The sequence below is a fragment of the Triturus cristatus genome, chromosome 4_2 (genome assembly GCF_964204655.1).
Source record: "Triturus cristatus chromosome 4_2, aTriCri1.1, whole genome shotgun sequence".
NCBI lineage: Eukaryota > Metazoa > Chordata > Amphibia > Caudata > Salamandridae > Triturus > Triturus cristatus.
This window is the reverse complement of record NC_140586.1, coordinates 61,090,387-61,105,547: the sequence shown is the minus strand read 5'-3', so window position 1 is coordinate 61,105,547 and position 15,161 is coordinate 61,090,387. Positions and strand designations below refer to the sequence as shown.

Sequence of the window (15,161 nt, the reverse complement as noted above, 5' to 3'; positions counted from 1 at the left end):
TGTCAAAGAAAAATGAATGCACATATTTGAAAATATGCAAATTTCAGTATCAACCTTGTGCATATTTCCTGCTGGTAAAGCCTCATTACTAAAATTCCTTTCTTTTTTAACCCTCTTACCTATCAATTCATACAACTATTGGCCTGGCAGACAATATTTAGAATTACTGAAAAAGCAAACTATTCTGTTTTTATCCACATTTAAAAATATATACAGACAAGAAAAAAATGTTTTCTGTCTGTATTTATCTGTTGAAATCAGTAAAAACGGAAAACAGGGAGCCTTAATTATAAAGATGCTACACTTGTGTAGCCTGAATTTCATATTTCCATGTTACGTGTGTGTACGTAATGAGCGCACCTAGGTACACAACCTGAGGGCAAGCAGGTGTGTGCCTCTCTCTCTAGGTAAATGCTCACATGGTATGTATTTACAGGGAGCGCGTGGTTCTATGTACACAACTGGATATTACAGCCACTCAGAGAAGGTGTGAGTATATGTGCACACATGGCACAAGTGTGCATGGAATGTGCATGCCTAAGTACATATGTATATTCTACGCAGGTGTAAAGCACAGGTGGGCCTAAGCAGCCCCGGCGGTGACTCAGTAGACTGATGTACTCATTGCTGGGGGCTTTGGCCACAGGTTCAAATCCCGGCAGGTTACGCACGCTTTTATCCTTTTAAGATCGATTACGTGGGTGCTATCTGTTCATAAAAAATAAATACAATTCGAAGAGACTATAATTTTCACAATTGCATGTTTCATGCATCCAGGGCAGGTGTGCGCACATATGACATATTCCCAATTTGCATTGGTGCAGATAAGGTGGGGCGTGAAATTAATCAGGTGCAGCGTAGGTTATATGCGCGGTTACAAATTCCACAGGTGAAGGACAGCGGTGGACCCATATGGAGGGTTGCAATTTATATTGGTGCAAGGCCATCAGTGCCCATGTGCGCAGTTACCATTTATAGGGGTTTGGGGCAGGTGCACAGTGCACAGTGACAAGTTGCATGTGTGCTGAGCAGGTGTGTAGGGAAGCAGTGGGTCCAAGTGCACATTTACATATGACAGAGATTGAGAGTGAATAAGATGTCTGCTATGGCCACGTGTACTCACCTGAAACAGAAACAATAGGAGTGCCCTCCCCCTCTCACCCCTCATCCCCATGACCCTGTGCTAGTCCCTGCTTCACAATCCTCCCCCCGATTTAAAGATGGCATAAACCTCTGGCTCCCATCTTGGCCCAGACATACTAAGCTGAACCAATACCATGGGGAGTTTGCCTTTTCTGGCAGCTCTCCCTCTCCTTTAATAATAGATTAGGAGCCTGATTTAAATCTTGGCAGTCTTACCGCCATCCCTCCACGTCATGGTCCCAAATACTCCGACGAGCTGACGGCAGTCCACCCATCGTATTTAGATGTTTTGGCTACAGATAGAACACCGCCTCGGTGGCGGACTTCTTTTTTAGCTCACAGTACTTCACCGCCGTCAGGCTGGCGGGATTGTGCCCACACGATTTAGATGTTCTCGTTGTGCTGGTGGTGGAGTCCTGATGGAGTGAGGTACGTGGGAGAGTGGAGACAGGTAAGTACTACTTATTTCTACATAAATACTCATATGTTTGCTTGCAATGATATGTAGACAATGTGTTAAGTACCTTCGTTTTACATAGTGCATGCCTCACACACAGCATGAACCTACAGCGATCGCCAACACAGGATAAATCGCAAAATTGTACAAGTAGCTTTCGTGCAATCTCGGTGGGAACAGAGTCGTTTGGCATTGTCCTGGAATCATAGCAGCAAAGGAGGCACCTGGACAATGGCGTACCAGATGGATTCCAAATTGGGACACCGAAAAAAGCGGAGTTTTCCCCCTTTTTCTTAATTTCCGCCAACCTGAGCTTGGAGGTATCTGGATTGCAGAAATCTTGGACTCCCTCCCAAAACTGCTTCTGGCTCCACCGTAGTCGACACAAGGGAGCAGGTGTCTCGGCGGAGTCGGCGGGACCGGGGAGTTCTTCACTCCAGTGCGCAGCCAATATCTAAATTGGGCATGCGGGCCACCAAGCCAGCCAGTGGGAAGACTGCCAAAAAAGCGACAGCAGGACCAGTCCCGCCAAGATCTAAATCAGACCCTAAGTGTGTGATTGCCTTTTGGTAGAAAGTTGTAAAATTCTATCTGTTCACCTTGTAGCTGTTTGATTATGACTTCTAGGTCTATAAGCTGTGGATTTGTTCATAATAAATATTTTGAAACCATCGTTACATGATACAGAGTGATGTCCCGGAATGTGTCCGATCTTATTACATGTTTTGTGTGGTTTTGACGACCCCTTACACCACACTGCTCTATATACAACTTCTCGTACACAAAATGCCCAGGTAATGTAAAAACATCATCTTTCTGTGTGGCCAGGTCCACCCCCACTGGATATAAGTAAAAAAAGGTCTGCGTGAGCGAACAGGTACCTAAACTAACAAATTCACACAGGTAACAGGGTTCCAACGAGATTGGCTGGTTCTGGCATCACATTTCTAAGGCCCATCCTTAGGTCCTCAAGCTTCTCCTGTGTATTGCCCCAGTGATCGGGGAAGGGTGAATCCTGGAATATGTAGTGAATGAGGAAAAATGGCGCTAAATGCTGTACACTTTCTGCTTCCGCCGTTATGGCCCCTGAGATGAGGTTAAGTAGGGACAAGCCGGGCTAAACAAAGGGAGAAACAAAGTATTATAGCAGACAGTTTAGATGACCTATAAATGACATCCCTGTTGATACCACGTGATGTTTTATGCGCAGCATGATAGGGAGATGGTAATGATGCTCTTGGCCTACAAGTCTTGAAGGCAATAGCCTTAGCAGACTTCATGGGCTGGCTCATAGATTGGGATCACAGTAACTCTCAACATTCTCTGTTCTCAGGTTTCTGAGACTAAATTTCTCTCCATGATACTGCCATCTCAATCCTGGGTTGTCTACCGGGGCAAGGTCCTGCATAACTCTCAACGCACCCGCTCCACTACACCTCCCTGTCAACAGCCATACTTACAAACTACAAATGTCCCTATCACCCTCCTAGTCCTCCAATGGGATGATCAAGATGCAATGTGGGTGAAGGGAGATGGGACAAGAGAGCACCCCAGCTCTCCCTTGCACCCGTTCAGACCTATGGAGCTCTTACCAGGCCATGCAGTGCTGAAGGGCCACGGTCTTCATTGCTACTCTTTTCCCAATCCGAAGAGTGATGCTCACAACAGCTCCTGGGCAAGGCACTTAAACAAGACATTTCAAAGCAAACTCCAAACAAGAAATTGTTACAAAACTAGCCTGCAGAAATGGACTTGTTATAATACTTTGCCCAACACGCTATCTCTCCGCACATCTCCTTGACACACATGCATGCTTATTCTATTCCAGCATGTAGCAACATAATCCGAGCAGCAGTTTGAGCTTCAGGCACCACACCAATACCCTCCAACTCAAGAATCACTTCCATCACAAGTGTCTATGACCATCAATACAGGCTCCGGCCTGTATCCCGGCTAAGACAAAACCTTAGAAGACAAGGTCCCAGAGATACCTGGCCAAACAAGTCCTATCTCACACATCTCCTTGAGACCCATGCACGCCAGCCTTTCTATCATGTCGCTACACCCGTTCAACCCTCATGCCCTGCAGCAACGTGCTTATACTCTGTAGACTCTTCCACCACACATTTCTATAACCACCAACGCATATTTCAGCCCACAACTGCTGCTAGACATGACAGTCGGACATGATAAGTTCCCAGAGACGAGGAAGTGTAAGAACCAATCCTGCAGGCAAAGAGTTGTCACAATACTTGACGAATAGTGCCCTTTCTCTGTAAATCTCCTCGAAACACACACGCGCTTAGTCCATTACAACATGGAGCTATGCTATGTGCACACCCATCGACCCTAAGTACACCACACCAAACCTTCAGGAAATAATGCTAACATCTTTGCCCATACCAAGGCAGGATCTGTCCCGAATCTGCTCACAGGCAGGGCACTAGGACAACAATTTGTTACAAAACAGCCCTGGGACAGGTAAACATTATAACTTGATCTAATGGGGAAGAGCCCTATGCTACAAAGCACCCTTATTACATGCTCCAGCCTTTCCTTTCCTCCTTTCTCTAAGGTCACCTCCAAAATGCGGGGATTGGCCTGCACAGAGAATTAGCTAGATCTTCGGGTGCCATTTTGTGGTTTATTTAGTGTCTTCGGGTGCCATTTTGTGGTCTATTAAGTGTTAGTGCTGTTCAGTTGCTCGCCTTTTGAGGATGGAGCAGGTTAAATTTCCGCCGTGCTACAATGGGTCATGTGCTTTACCCCAGTGGGTTAGGGTCACGTATAGGGGTAAATAACCTTTACAACGCAACTTTTACAACGCACTACCATTACAACGGAAATTTTACAACGCAAGTGGATTTACAACGCATGCTTTTACAACGCAAGTCTTTACATCGACTTGCGCTAGATGGCGTGCTAACATTACAAATAGTGTAGTTTACTATCCCAACACCTTCCCTACTGTTAAGTGGACTGGAGTTGGAATAGTAAATTACACTTTTCTAATGTTAGCTCGCCATCTAGCGCAAGTCGATGTAAAGACTTGGTTGTAATGGCATAGCGCGGTAACATCGCAGTCGTTGTAACGACCGCGATGTAACAGCACGCGTTGTACTGACACGCGTTGTAACGTCATACATCCCGTATAGGTAAAACTGACAGCCATTCTAAGTTGCAGGAGGGGGAAGAAGTTGCCAAGGCTTTCCTACGCAAGGTTTATGATGATCTCCAAACTTCAGGATGCAAAGAATATTTTTTTAATTTGTAGAGAAAATTACATTAAAAAAAACTAGCTAATTTTGCCCTTGAAAAAGGATTTTGCAGGAAAAATTCTTACACAATTTTTTTTTCCTCTTGAAAATGTTCTCGGGGAAACGTTTTCCAAAGTCGACAAAGTTTAGCAACTTTGTGAAGTTTCAGAGTAACGTTGCAAGATGTGTTACCGATGCAAAACTTTAATCGCAAAATTATAATTATTCATATATCTATCATGTGCTACCATCTGCATTTAAAAATAAGCACATTTTTACGAATACAGCCGTTTGAGACAAAACATGTATGTCTGTGGGTTGCTAGCCGTCCTCTCCCACGCTCAAACACTCAACCATCAACACACTGGATATTTTTGACTGTGGAACAAATAAATCCGGGAAATGACATTTAACAACTACTGCACTCTTGGGCGAGATGTTGTAACTAAAAAGGGGCTCATTAAGCAATATTCAAGAGTGCCCGATCACTTCCTGTTGGCTCAGGATGACAAGCAGTAATGAAGAAATGATGTAACAACACTACTCTGCTAAAGCGAAAGTACAAAGTGCAATAAAGCTCAAAGTAATAAAACATTGGAAATCCCCTCTGTGTCACTGTCGATGGAATCACGTGACACCACGAGGCAGGGCAAGATGGATAGTCCCTCTGCTTGCTCTGGGGCTGGGCAAGGCCTGGTCCTTCAGAACAGGACGAATACCTCGAAGAAGGCGGTAAACAAAGCCTGGTAAACATAGCCATGATGGCAGAACAAACTGCAGCCGCATACTCACAGGACTCGTAGGGCAGAGCAGGGCAAATGACAGCAGACGACGGTAGCATAACCCTGAGACCAGGCAAACCCCAGCAAAGAGCTCCATGATAGAAGCACAGTTAACAGACCAGGAAAGGCCTTCAGTGCCACTGGGGTTTAAAGTACCCAGGTACCTCCAGGCAGAGTAAACAGCACAGGGCATCTGGACGATAAACAGGACAGGACGATGGTCAACATTATACTGAGAGACAGCAACGCATGAAGGACGGACAGACAAAAACAGGGACATAAATAATACACATGTACCGCAGACAGAAAGCACATGGCATATGGGCGATACACAGGGCATGCAGCTGAAAGCAACCACAGATGAATAGGGTATGTGGAGCACACACTTGCCAGAGGGAAGGGCCGGTAGACAGTGCATACGTAGCGCAGAGCAAGGCGCGCCGCATCAGGGCGATGACCAGCGACCGCATCCCTGGGAGTGGCCTGATAACTTCAGGGCAGTGGGCAGTAGATATGTGCATCCCAGACAGCCAGGCAAGTACCATCCAAATGATAGAAAGAACACCACCAACAGCAAAGGAAGCCCAGCACTACTGTGGGGGACAGTACACATGTACCACCAACCTGGGTGCATGCCACCAGGGGCATAACATGCACTAATATGCTGGAACAGTACAAAAGGGAGTGGGGATGGGCGGAGCATCAGAACCAATCAAACACTCACACCGAGTCAACAGATCTGGGTTTGATCCATCACCGTTCTTTAGCCCACTCTGCCACCCCAGTTCAGACATGGCCATATGCAAATCAGTCTGACCCTGTGCCTCATGGGAACAGTCCAGCCCGAACTGCCAAGCCACGCCTTCCCTGGACCGGAAACAAGCTTCCTAGGACCGGTTTCTGGCATTTCAGCCATCTTCAGCCAGGCTTGCTTGAATCCAGTGGCAAAGTGAGCAAGGGACTCATGTCTGAGCATACCCTGCCAACTTATGGCGAACAAAGCGGTACAAAAGGGGATGGTGATGGACGGAGCATCAGAACCAATCAAACACTCACACCCAGTCAACAGATCTGGGTTTGATCCATCACCGTTCTTTAGCCCACTCTGCCACCCCAGTTCAGACATGGCCATATGCAAATCAGTCTGACCCTGTGCCTCATGGGAACAGTCCAGCCCGAACTGCCAAGCCACGCCTTCCCTGGACCGGAAACAAGCTTCCTAGGACCGGTTTCTGGCATTTCAGCCATCTTCAGCCAGGCTTGCTTGAATCCAGTGGCAAAGTGAGCAAGGGACTCATGGCTGAGCATACCCTGCCAACTTATGGCGAACAAAGCGGTACAAAAGGGGATGGTGATGGACGGAGCATCAGAACCAATCAAACAGTCACACCCAGTCAACAGATCTGGGTTTGACCCATCACCGTTCTTTAGCCCACTCTGCCACCCCAGTTCAGACACGGTCATATGCAAATCAGTCTGACCCTGTGCCTCATGGGAACAGTCCAGCCCGAACTGCCAAGCCACGCCTTCCCTGGACCGGAAACAAGCTTCCTAGGACCGGTTTCTGGCATTTCAGCCGTCTTGAGCCAGGCTTGCATGAATCCAGTGGCAAAGTGAGCAAGGGACTCACGTCTGAGCATACCCTGCCAACTTATGGCGAACAAAGCGGTACAAAAGGGGGTGGTGAAGGACGGAGCATCAGAACCAATCAAACACTTACACCCAGTCAACAGATCTGGGTTTGATCCATCACCGTTCTTTGGCCCACTCTGCCACCCCAGTTCAGACATGGCCATATGCAAATCAGTCTGACCCTGTGCCTCATGGGAACAGTAGAGCCCGAACTGCCAAGCCATGCCTTCTCTGGACCGGAAACAAGCTTCCTAGGACCGGTTTCTGGCATTTCAGCCATCTTCAGCCAGGCTTGCTTGAATCCAGTGGCAAAGTGAGCAAGGGACTCATGGCTGAGCATACCCTGCCAACTTATGGCGAACAAAGCGGTACAAAAGGGGATGGTGATGGACGGAGCATCAGAACCAATCAAACACTCACACCCAGTCAACAGATCTGGGTTTGACCCATCACCGTTCTTTAGCCCACTCTGCCACCCCAGTTCAGACATGGTCATATGCAAATCAGTCTGACCCTGTGCCTCATGGGAACAGTCTAGCCCGAACTGCCAAGCCACGCCTTCCCTGGACCGGAAACAAGCTTCCTAGGACCGGTTTCTGGCATTTCAGCCGTCTTGAGCCAGGCTTGCATGAATCCAGTGGCAAAGTGAGCAAGGGACTCACGTCTGAGCATACCCTGCCAACTTATGGCGAACAAAGCGGTACAAAAGGGGGTGGTGAAGGACGGAGCATCAGAACCAATCAAACACTTACACCCAGTCAACAGATCTGGGTTTGATCCATCACCGTTCTTTAGCCCACTCTGCCACCCCAGTTCAGACATGGCCATATGCAAATCAGTCTGACCCTGTGCCTCATGGGAACAGTCCAGCCCGAACTGCCAAGCCACGCCTTCCCTGGACCGGAAACAAGCTTCCTAGGACCGGTTTCTGGCATTTCAGCCATCTTCAGCCAGGCTTGCTTGAATCCAGTGGCAAAGTGAGCAAGGGACTCATGGCTGAGCATACCCTGCCAACTTATGGCGAACAAAGCGGTACAAAAGGGGATGGTGATGGACGGAGCATCAGAACCAATCAAACACTCACACCCAGTCAACAGATCTGGGTTTGATCCATCACCGTTCTTTAGCCCACTCTGCCACCCCAGTTCAGACATGGCCATATGCAAATCAGTCTGACCCTGTGCCTCATGGGAACAGTCCAGCCCGAACTGCCAAGCCACGCCTTCCCTGGACCGGAAACAAGCTTCCTAGGACCGGTTTCTGGCATTTCAGCCATCTTCAGCCAGGCTTGCTTGAATCCAGTGGCAAAGTGAGCAAGGGACTCATGGCTGAGCATACCCTGCCAACTTATGGCGAACAAAGCGGTACAAAAGGGGATGGTGATGGACGGAGCATCAGAACCAATCAAACAGTCACACCCAGTCAACAGATCTGGGTTTGACCCATCACCGTTCTTTAGCCCACTCTGCCACCCCAGTTCAGACATGGTCATATGCAAATCAGTCTGACCCTGTGCCTCATGGGAACAGTCCAGCCCGAACTGCCAAGCCACGCCTTCCCTGGACCGGAAACAAGCTTCCTAGGACCGGTTTCTGGCATTTCAGCCGTCTTGAGCCAGGCTTGCATGAATCCAGTGGCAAAGTGAGCAAGGGACTCACGTCTGAGCATACCCTGCCAACTTATGGCGAACAAAGCGGTACAAAAGGGGGTGGTGAAGGACGGAGCATCAGAACCAATCAAACACTTACACCCAGTCAACAGATCTGGGTTTGATCCATCACCGTTCTTTGGCCCACTCTGCCACCCCAGTTCAGACATGGCCATATGCAAATCAGTCTGACCCTGTGCCTCATGGGAACAGTAGAGCCCGAACTGCCAAGCCATGCCTTCTCTGGACCGGAAACAAGCTTCCTAGGACCGGTTTCTGGCATTTCAGCCATCTTCAGCCAGGCTTGCTTGAATCCAGTGGCAAAGTGAGCAAGGGACTCATGGCTGAGCATACCCTGCCAACTTATGGCGAACAAAGCGGTACAAAAGGGGATGGTGATGGACGGAGCATCAGAACCAATCAAACACTCACACCCAGTCAACAGATCTGGGTTTGACCCATCACCGTTCTTTAGCCCACTCTGCCACCCCAGTTCAGACATGGTCATATGCAAATCAGTCTGACCCTGTGCCTCATGGGAACAGTCTAGCCCGAACTGCCAAGCCACGCCTTCCCTGGACCGGAAACAAGCTTCCTAGGACCGGTTTCTGGCATTTCAGCCGTCTTGAGCCAGGCTTGCATGAATCCAGTGGCAAAGTGAGCAAGGGACTCACGTCTGAGCATACCCTGCCAACTTATGGCGAACAAAGCGGTACAAAAGGGGGTGGTGAAGGACGGAGCATCAGAACCAATCAAACACTTACACCCAGTCAACAGATCTGGGTTTGATCCATCACCGTTCTTTAGCCCACTCTGCCACCCCAGTTCAGACATGGCCATATGCAAATCAGTCTGACCCTGTGCCTCATGGGAACAGTCCAGCCCGAACTGCCAAGACACGCCTTCCCTGGACCGGAAACAAGCTTCCTAGGACCGGTTTCTGGCATTTCAGCCATCTTCAGCCAGGCTTGCTTGAATCCAGTGGCAAAGTGAGCAAGGGACTCATGGCTGAGCATACCCTGCCAACTTATGGCGAACAAAGCGGTACAAAAGGGGATGGTGATGGACGGAGCATCAGAACCAATCAAACACTCACACCCAGTCAACAGATCTGGGTTTGACCCATCACCGTTCTTTAGCCCACTCTGCCACCCCAGTTCAGACATGGTCATATGCAAATCAGTCTGACCCTGTGCCTCATGGGAACAGTCCAGCCCGAACTGCCAAGCCACGCCTTCCCTGGACCGGAAACAAGCTTCCTAGGACCGGTTTCTGGCATTTCAGCCGTCTTGAGCCAGGCTTGCATGAATCCAGTGGCAAAGTGAGCAAGGGACTCACGTCTGAGCATACCCTGCCAACTTATGGCGAACAAAGCGGTACAAAAGGGGGTGGTGATGGACGGAGCATCAGAACCAATCAAACACTCACACCCAGTCAACAGATCTGGGTTTGATCCATCACCGTTCTTTAGCCCACTCTGCCACCCCAGTTCAGACATGGCCATATGCAAATCAGTCTGACCCTGTGCCTCATGGGAACAGTCCAGCCCGAACTGCCAAGCCACGCCTTCCCTGGACCGGAAACAAGCTTCCTAGGACCGGTTTCTGGCATTTCAGCCATCTTCAGCCAGGCTTGCTTGAATCCAGTGGCAAAGTGAGCAAGGGACTCATGGCTGAGCATACCCTGCCAACTTATGGCGAACAAAGCGGTACAAAAGGGGATGGTGATGGACGGAGCATCAGAACCAATCAAACACTCACACCCAGTCAACAGATCTGGGTTTGACCCATCACCGTTCTTTAGCCCACTCTGCCACCCCAGTTCAGACATGGTCATATGCAAATCAGTCTGACCCTGTGCCTCATGGGAACAGTCCAGCCCGAACTGCCAAGCCACGCCTTCCCTGGACCGGAAACAAGCTTCCTAGGACCGGTTTCTGGCATTTCAGCCGTCTTGAGCCAGGCTTGCATGAATCCAGTGGCAAAGTGAGCAAGGGACTCACGTCTGAGCATACCCTGCCAACTTATGGCGAACAAAGCGGTACAAAAGGGGGTGGTGAAGGACGGAGCATCAGAACCAATCAAACACTTACACCCAGTCAACAGATCTGGGTTTGATCCATCACCGTTCTTTGGCCCACTCTGCCACCCCAGTTCAGACATGGCCATATGCAAATCAGTCTGACCCTGTGCCTCATGGGAACAGTAGAGCCCGAACTGCCAAGCCATGCCTTCTCTGGACCGGAAACAAGCTTCCTAGGACCGGTTTCTGGCATTTCAGCCATCTTCAGCCAGGCTTGCTTGAATCCAGTGGCAAAGTGAGCAAGGGACTCATGGCTGAGCATACCCTGCCAACTTATGGCGAACAAAGCGGTACAAAAGGGGATGGTGATGGACGGAGCATCAGAACCAATCAAACACTCACACCCAGTCAACAGATCTGGGTTTGACCCATCACCGTTCTTTAGCCCACTCTGCCACCCCAGTTCAGACATGGTCATATGCAAATCAGTCTGACCCTGTGCCTCATGGGAACAGTCCAGCCCGAACTGCCAAGCCACGCCTTCCCTGGACCGGAAACAAGCTTCCTAGGACCGGTTTCTGGCATTTCAGCCGTCTTGAGCCAGGCTTGCATGAATCCAGTGGCAAAGTGAGCAAGGGACTCACGTCTGAGCATACCCTGCCAACTTATGGCGAACAAAGCGGTACAAAAGGGGGTGGTGAAGGACGGAGCATCAGAACCAATCAAACACTTACACCCAGTCAACAGATCTGGGTTTGATCCATCACCGTTCTTTGGCCCACTCTGCCACCCCAGTTCAGACATGGCCATATGCAAATCAGTCTGACCCTGTGCCTCATGGGAACAGTAGAGCCCGAACTGCCAAGCCATGCCTTCTCTGGACCGGAAACAAGCTTCCTAGGACCGGTTTCTGGCATTTCAGCCGTCTTCAGCCAGGCTTGCTTGAATCCAGTGGCAAAGTGAGCAAGGGATTCACGTCTGAGCATACCCTGCCAACTTATGGCGAACAAAGCGGTACAAAAGGAGGTGGTGATGGACAGAGCATCAGAACCAATCAAACACTCACACCCAGTCAACAGATCACCGTTCTTTAGCCCACTCTGCCACCCCAGTTCAGACATGGCCATATGCAAATCAGTCTGGACACAAGCTTGTTTCCGGTCCAGGGAAGGCGTGGCTTGGCAGTTCAGGCTGGACTGTTCCCATGAGGCACAGGGTCAGACTGATTTGCATATGGCCATGTCTGAACTGGGGTGGCAGAGTGGGCTAAAGAACGGTGATGGATCAAACCCAGATCTGTTGACTGGGTGTGAGTGTTTGATTGGTTCTGATGCTCCGTCCATCACCACCCCCTTTTGTGCCGCTAATATGCTGGAAAGCAGATCCAATTATATCAGGCTCACGGACAGTGCACATATACTGCAGAACCAATTCAATTATGTCAGGCTCACGGACACTGCGCATATACTGCAGAGTCAATTCAATTATGTCAGGCTCACGGACACTGCACGTATACTGCAGAGCTGATTCGATTATGTCAGGCTCACGGACAGTGCACGTATACTGAAGAGCCAATCCAATTATATCAGGCTCATGGACAGTGCACATACACTGCAGAGCAGGTCCAATTACATCAGGCTCATGGACAGTGCACGTATCCTGCAGAGCAGGTCTAATCATATCAGGCTCATGGACAATCATGGACGTGCACACATACTGCAGAGCCGATTCAAATATATGAGGCTCATGGACAGGGCACGTGTACTGCAGAGCAGGTCCAATTATATCAGGCTCATAGACAATCATGGACAGTGCACACATACTGCAGAGCCAAGCCAATTATATCAGGCTCATGGTCAGTGCACATATACTGCAGAGCCGATCCAATTATATCAGGCTCACGGACAGTACACGTATACTGCAGAGCCGATCCAATTATATTAAGCTCAGGGACAGTGCACGTATACTGCAGAGCCGATCCAATTATATCAGGCTCAAGAACAGTGCACGTATACTGCAGAGCTGATCCAATTATATCAGGCTCATGGACAGTGCACAAACACTGCAGCGCAGGTCCAATTGTATCAGGCTCATGGACAGTGCACAAACACTGCAGAGCAGGTCCAATTATTTCAGGCTCACGGATAGTGCATATACAACTGCAGAGGAGGTCCAATTATACCACACTCTCTGACAGTGCGCATATACTGCAGAGCCGATTCAACTATGTCAGACTCAAGGACACTGCGTGTATACTGCAGAGCTGATCCAATTATATCAGGCTCACAGATAGTGCACATCCAACTGCAGAGCAGGTCCAATTATATCAGGCTCTCGGACTGTGCACATATACTGCAGAGCTGATTCAATTATGTCAGGCTCACGGACACTGAGCGTATACTGCAGAGCCGATTCAATTATGTCAGACTCACGGACAGTGCACGTATACTCCAGAGCCGATTCAAATATATCAGGCTCAGGGACAGTGCACGTATACTGCAGAGCTGATCCAATTATATCAGGGTCACGGACAGTGCACGTATACTGCAGAGCCGATCCAATTATATCAGGCTCATGGACAGTGCACAAACACTGCAGAGCAGGTCACATTATATCAGGCTCACGGACAGTGCACATACAACTGCAGAGCAGGTCCAATTATACCACGCTCTCGGACAGTGCACATATACAGCAGAGCCGATTTAACTATGTCAGGATCACGGACACTGCGCGTATACTGCAGAGCTGATCTAATTGTATCAGGCTCACAGACAGTGCACATACAACTGCAGAGTAGGTCCAATTATATCAGGCTCTCGGACAGTGCACCTATACTGCAGAGCTGATTCAATTATATCAAGCTCACAAACACTGCGCGTATACTGCAGAGCCAATTCAATTATGTCAGGCTCACGGACAGTGCACGTATACTGCAGAGCCATTCCAATTATATCAGGCTCATGGACAGTGCACGTCTGCTGCAGAGCAGGTCTAATTATATCAGGCTCATGGACAATCATGGTCAGTGCATACATACTGCAGAGTCGATCCAATTATATCAGGCTCACAGACAGTGCACGTATACTGCAGAGCCGATCCAATTATATCAGGGTCACGGACACTGCGCATATACTGCATAGCGATTCAATTATGTCAGGCTCACGAACAGTGCACGTATACTGCAGAGCCAATCCAGTTATATCAGGCTCACAAACAGTGCACGTATACTGCAGAGCAGGTCCAATTATATCAGGCTCATGTACAGTATAGATATGCTACAGAGCAGGTTCAACTTTGTCAGGCTCTCAGACAGTGCGCATATACTGCAGAGCAGGAAAAGCCACATCGTCATAGCAGACCTGACTCAGAGGTCCCAGACAAAGCTATCTCGCAATGATGCAACACCGCCCCCTGAGGCTACGCACCTGTCCATCCCACACGGACTTGGTAATTCTCCCCGGGAACTCATGACTATGTTCATCTACAAGAGAAGATTGAAACAGAAAAGGAAGGTGTACCAGCAAAGAGTTCAAGCTCAAGATGAAGTCCTTTATATTTCTTTTATTCTTATAATATAAAAATATATGATAAAACCTCAGCCAACGCGTTTCGTTCTTAACACAAGAACTTCTTCAGGGCAAATTGAGATAATCGTTACAGTCAGCGAAAGTCATATAGTGTAAATAGTCCCATAGAGCATTCCAGAAACAAACTGTTAATAAGATGATCAGTAATGATGGTAAAGGTCACAAGTAAATACGTTTCAGCTCAACAAGTGCATCTTAATAATATCCAAAGATTCTCGTTTGGTGACTCAATGATAAGAGTCAACAAACCCACAAACACGGGATCCAGATATCTAGGAGGTCCCGAGGAAACAACTGGCAGCACCAAACTGCCCGTTGTTTCCTCGGGATTTCCTAGATATCTGGATCCCGTGTTTTTGGGTTTGTGGACTCTTATCATTGAGTCACCAAACGAGAATCTTTGGATATTATTAAGACGCACTTGTTGAGCTGAAACTTATTTACTCGTGACCTTTACCATCATTACTGATCATCTTATTAACAGTTTGTTTCTGGAATGCTCTATGGGACTATTTACACTATATGACTTTCGCTGACTGTTACGATTATCTCAATTTGCCCTGAAGAAGTTCTTGTGTTAAGAACGAAATGCGTTGGCTGAGGTTTTATCATATATTTAAATATTACAAGAGT

General features: G+C 48.5%; 1 pseudogene; it reads right to left on the bottom strand.

The window, feature by feature from the left end:
* Positions 1–12,747, bottom strand: part of LOC146832977 (uncharacterized) — a 96,730-nt pseudogene extending 83,983 nt beyond the window's left edge.
* Positions 12,748–15,161: the final 2,414 nt, after the last annotated feature.